Source organism: Triticum urartu, chromosome 3A, assembly GCF_056163025.1.
Source record: "Triticum urartu cultivar PI428250 chromosome 3A, HENAU_Tu73, whole genome shotgun sequence".
Classification (NCBI taxonomy): Eukaryota; Viridiplantae; Streptophyta; class Magnoliopsida; order Poales; family Poaceae; genus Triticum; species Triticum urartu.
In genome coordinates this window covers 575,065,904-575,071,903 of record NC_141875.1, presented here as the reverse complement: position 1 = coordinate 575,071,903, position 6,000 = coordinate 575,065,904, and the positions used below count along the sequence as shown (strand labels likewise).

At 49.7% G+C, this 6,000-nt stretch overlaps 1 long non-coding RNA gene across 1 annotated transcript; it reads left to right on the top strand.

Moving 5' to 3' along the window:
• Positions 1-975: 975 nt before the first annotated feature.
• On the top strand, positions 976-4,511 carry LOC147980585 (uncharacterized). Its single transcript, XR_015598550.1, has 3 exons — positions 976-1,351; positions 2,691-2,762; positions 4,189-4,511. It is a non-coding gene; the product is annotated as an uncharacterized LOC147980585 (long non-coding RNA).
• The last annotated feature ends 1,489 nt before the right edge of the window (positions 4,512-6,000 follow it).

The window sequence follows — 6,000 nt, the reverse complement described above, 5'->3', positions numbered from 1 at the left end:
TGGCCGCAGCCGCCGCGGCCTCCGCCTGGCTATCCCGCACCGGCGCCCGGCGCAAACTCCTGGACCAGCCTTGTTCAGGCTTGGCCCGTCGCCTGGCGCGCCCCTGGAGCCGGCGTGCTCGGGCCTCGCCCCGGGACCCCTCATCAGCAGGCCATGATGGCCATGCCGTCGACACCGCTGTACGGCTACGACGCCCCCAGCGGCCCGCCGCCTGGCTATGGCTACTTTGCTGCCCCGCCTCCTCAACAGCAGTAGACCTGGGATATGGCGTCGCTCCAGGCTGCACTGCACAGTGCTACGGCCGGGCCATCATCATCGTCGGGCAGCACATCCGACTGGTACCTCGACTCCGGCGCTGCTGCGCATATGGCCTCCAACCCGGGTATTCTCTCCTCCCTTCGTCCTTCCTCCACACACACCTGTGACGCCCGGATAATTAAGCTACAGCGATCCCCTCCTAATGCTGCCATGTCATCGCAGTTAATTTGCTAATCCTCACTTTGATCCAAACCCGATTCAAATTCAAATTTAAATTCCAAGTGAAATTATTATTTCTTCTAACGGTAAAACAAAAATGTTCGTTGGCTGCAAATATTCACTAAGGAATTGTCATGTAGAAACCAACATTATTAGGAACTCGAAAAATGCCTCTAGCTATTTTTGAATTGACTCAACAACACCTACCCATCACCTTTAAATTCAAAACAAAATCAAATGAATTCAAATAGAACCCAAATTTTTTTTGTGCCACTCTTACCTATTGTGTTAGATTTATGTGCAAAGTTTCGTTCAAAGCAAAAAAATCATTTGGTGGCCCAACTTGATGCAAAACAGTAGCAGAAAATACAAAATAGCTAAGAGTATTAAGAAAACTAAAGTCAATGTGCACTTTGGCACATCACCCCACACTGAAGCCCAGCCCACCTCCATTTTCCTCTACCTCCAGCTACAGGGAAGCAGGGAGTGCGTGGAGGGCATCCATGGCGCCTTGGCACGTGCCGGCCATCCCACGGCTCCCCCGATGGTTAAGACGGCGTTGCCCCCTCCCCTGAAAACCTAGCCCCCATTCCTCCCCTCCCCTCGCTCGTCCCCTTTATTTTCCTTTAACGCCCGACGCGGTCGTCGACTCACCATCGCCATTGACGCGGCCACCGTGCACCTCAAGCCACCCGGAGATGCCCAGGAACTTCACCACCATCGCCTGCTTCGTCTTCGTCATGGGATTGGACCGGGAAGGCCCCGTACGCTTGCCATCGCCGTCGTCTTCAACGCGTACATCACCGGCCGCCGCCGTCGATTGCCTCGTCTCCGGTCCGTCCCCGGCCACCTCGATCTCACGTCCGACACCGCAGTGAGCTCCTCCCCCGATTCTCATGCTTTTCCCCCTCGATCCGTCGCCGTATCGTCATCCCCGCGAGTCCGACCGCCATGGCCGAAGCTTCGTGTCCGTGTGCGCTCGCCTGCGTATGGCTGCGTTCGCGTGCGCCCCTGCTTGCCAGCCCGGGCCCTGGCCGTGCCCCGCGCCCACCCGCGCGTGCGCCTGCCGCGCCATGGCCGCACGCGCCCGTGGTCCCTGCTGCTGCCCCGTTGCTCACCGCAGCCCTACGCCGGTCGCGTCCGCCACGTCCAGCCAGCGCCCGCGCGGTCTCGCGCTCGCCTGCTCGTGCGTGGCCGCGCCCGGGCCCTTCTGCCTGCAGTCTGTGCCGCCACACGCGCACCCGCTTGCCCCTGCTGCCGCGCCGGCGCCTCGCTCGCCCGCGTGCCTAGCCGCAGCCCACCTGCTGCATCGCTGCCCCGAGCCCCATTGCTTGCTGTAACGCTGCTGCTACTAGTGTAACGCTGCTACAGTAACATTCAGTTACTGTAGCAGCAGCTAGCTTTTTTAAAACTGCACTGGTTAGCCCCCTAGACAGCCTTAAAACAGGATCTAAACAAACTCAACATAGCTAAAATAAATATGTGCGGGTAGTATACTTGACAAACTCCATTTTATCTTACTAGACCAAATTCATTTGATGCATGTATTAAATACTATGAAAATTACGAAATGCTATCTTTTGTTAACAGAAAACAGTTTTAATCTCTAGCACCGTGCGTTGCATGCTGTGTGTGTGCCGTGCGGGTGGCCGGATGGGCTGTGGCCGGCCCTTGTTAGTACCAGGTTTAGCTAGTAGTATTATTTTAGTGCTAAGATTAGTCTAGTGGTAGATGACATGTAGGACCCCCCCTCTTTAAAAAAGTTAGACTTATTTATTTGTTTAGGTAAATAGTCTATGACATGTGGGCCACACATGTCCTTTTGACTAGTCAAATTGACTTTGTTAATTTGAATTAAAAATAAATAAGAAAATCTAGAAAATCTTTTAAAACTTTGAAAATTCATAAAAAAATAAACCGTAACTCGGATGAAAAAGTGTTATACATGAAAATTGCTCATCCGCTAAGATTACGAGGTCCGCTCATCCGCTACACATCTCTAGCATAGCGAACACGTAACTTTTCCCCTTCGGTTCATCTGTCCGAAAATGCGAAACACCGGGATACTTTCCCGGATGTTTCTCCCCTTTGCCGGTATTACCTATCCCTGCGTTAGATCACCCCCGGCACTGCGTATAGCCTTGTTATGCTTTGTAATGTTTTGATTGCTCTATTATTTATTATATTCTCCCTCCGTTATTTCTTTTCGGTAGACCCCGAGACTGCCGGAGACCGCCAATACGACTACGGTGTTGATGACCCCTTCTTCTTGCCAGAGCAACCAGGCAAGCCCCCCCCCCCTTGATCACCAGATATCGCCTATTCTTCTCTATACTGCTTGCATTAGATTAGTGTAGCATGTTACTGCTTTCCATTAATCCTATTATGAGGCATAGTCTGTCATTGTTGCTACAACTGTTGATACCTTACCTGCAATCCTAAATGCTTAGTATAGGATGCTAGATTATCATCAGTGGCCCTACATTCTTGTCCGTCTGCCATGCTATACTACTGGGCCGTGATCACTTCGGGAGGTGATCACGGGCATATGCTATATACTTTACACTGTTACATTACCAGTGATACTGTTTGGAGATGGGGGCTGAAGGGGCAGGTGGCTCCATCCCGATAAAGGTGGGCCTGGGTTCCCAACGGCCCCCGACTATTACTTTGTGGCGGAGCGACAGGGCAGGTTGAGACCACCTAGGAGAGAGGTGGGCCTGGCCCTGGTCGGCGTTCGCAGATACATAACACGCTTAACGAGATCTTGGTATTTGATCTGAGTCTGGCCACTGGCCTATACGCACTAACCATCTACGCGGGGACAGTTATGGGCACTCGACGTCGTGGTATCAGCCAAAGCCTTCGTGACGTCAGCGACTGAGCGGCGCGCGCCGGGTTGGGCTGGAACGCCTACTCTTGTATAAGGGAGGCTAGGTCTGCTCACTGGCCGCGTACGCAACGTGCAGGTGTGCAATGGGCGATGGGCCCAGACCCCTGCGCCATAGAATTTAGACCGGCGTGCTGACCTCTCTGTTGTGCCTAGGTAGGGCTGCGACGTGTTGATCTTCCGAGGCCGGGCATGACCCAGAAAAGTGTGTCCGGACAAAGGGGATCGAGCGTGTTGGGAAATGTGGTGCACCCCTGCAGGGAAGTTAATCTATTCGAATAGCCGTGATCTTTGGTAACAGGACGACTTGGAGTTGTACTTTGACCTTATGACAACTAGAACCAGATACTTAATAAAATACACCCTTCCAAGTGCCAGATACAACCGATGGTCGCTCTCTAACAGGGCGACGAGGAGAGGATCATCGGTTAGGTTTATGCTATGCGATGCTACTTGGAGGACTTCAGTCGACTCTCTTCTACATGCTGCAAGACGGAGGCTGCCAGAAGCGTAGAATCGGATTCTAAAATCATTGCTTAAAGTGGAAACCTGCATAAAAGAGGACTCCACTTATAGACATTAGTGGGTACTCACCCCGCCGGAACTCGCAATCAAACATAGGGGTCTTCGACAGGATTAGTTATCCCCCTCTATTTTTGGCATTCTGCAGTTCAGTCCACTGATATGGCCCTTTACACATATATACCCATGCATATGTAGTGTAGCTCCTTGCTTGCGACTTGCGAGTACTTTGGATGAGTACTCACAGTTGCTTTTCTCCCTCTTTTCCCCTTTCCCTTCTACCTGGTTGTTGCAACCAGATGTTGGAGCCCAGAAGCCAGACGCCACTGTCGACGACGACTACTACTACTCGGGAGGTGCCTACTACTACGTGCAGCCCGCTGACGACGAATATGAGTAGTTTAGTAGGATCCCAGGCAGGAGGCCTGTGCCTCTTTCGATCTGTATCCCAGCTTGTGCTAGCCTTCTTAAGGCAAACTTGTTTAACTTATGTCTGTACTCAGATATTGTTGCTTCCGCTGACTCGTCTATGATCGAGCTCTTGTATTCGAGCCCTCGAGGCCCCTGGCTTGTAATATGATGCTTGTATGACTTATTTTATTTGTAGAGTTGTGTTGTGATATCTTCCCGTGAGTCCCTGATCTTGATCGTACACGTTTGCGTGTATGATTAGTGTACGGTCAAATCAAGGGGGGCGTCACAAGTTGGTATCAGAGCCGACTGCCTGTAGGAATCCCCTTCCATACTCCTTGGCCGAAGTCGAGTCTAGTCAATACAAAACTTTTACTAACATGGTTGTGTGTCTTAAGGGCACACGTCGCCATTGGGTGGTAGTAGGATCTTTTGTTCCTCGACCTATACTCTGGGACTCTGATCTCCCTTCTATTCGGGTTAAATGAATTTTGCTAACTCTAACATTAGGATCTCGTGATCACTTCCAACCGGAGAGCCCTGTGTTACCGATGACCGCCTGCTTCACCAGAAGATTCCGAAGATACTCTTCGATATTCTCTCGAGACTTGTGCCCACCACTTTTGCTATTCCCGACCACCGATAAATCCTTATGAATAACTACTTACACTTGCCATTCATACGATCATCCCCCATTGATCCGGTTATTACAGGATACCCTGAAGTTTTCTCTATTGTTCCGAGAATACTTTGTGCCTATTGCCTTGCATTTCTTTGCCACATGAATACCCCTACAAATAAGTCCTCGCACTTGTCGAGTATCCGCTCATCCCCAGTTGTTCATGTGTTTCACAAAAGTCTTCAAAATACCATTCGATCTTCCGAAAATCCTCAGGAGCCTTTTGCTCTTGAAATTCTTACTCGCTTGCATTATGATTGATCCCATAAGTATGGTAATCTTATTGGCATCCTTAGTCATTATCAGTTTGAGTCTGTTGAATCAATATGTTGTGAATGCTCGCAATCCTTAATCAGATCCTTCATTTCGTCCTTCCGGCTCAGATGTCATTTTAAACATGAGCTGGATCTTGACCAATCCAATTGTCGTCGATTGTACCCCTATGCTTACTCAACTTATCCATCCTTAATCAGAGTGTTTGCTTCTGATCCATTGATTTGGAAATCATAATTCCTTTGCGTTTGAGCTTTGGATTAGTCAGTTGTTTCTATAAGCCAATGCCCTTGCATTGTTTTCTTCCTCTGATTGTGTGTTGGTGCTCGCATCAGCTCCGTTATGGACTTTCAGATCCTTTGTTGAATTTATTATCCGACAGTGTCCTTCATATTCAATAACCTTGTGAGCCTTTCCGTGGGTATGAAATGCCTTTGGTAAATTGTATCCTCTGCTTTGTCAACCATGCTTTACTTTCGAGCTGGTGATATTTACTCTTGAAGTTTGTGGTATATGTTTCTAAGATGCCCCGATGGGTTGAACCTATACCTTCTCTAAAACCGTGTGAACCCGAAAGTTTTCACGAGTCATACTCTTCTGGTGCTTCGCCAGATAAAATTTCAACACTGCAACTTCTTTGAAAATGAGAAGGGAATGAAAGGTTAGGCATTGGAGAAGAGGGAGTCGACCTTGAACCCTGTGTTCATGCCCATGGAAACGATGTATACCTTATCATGGAAGCTTCTCT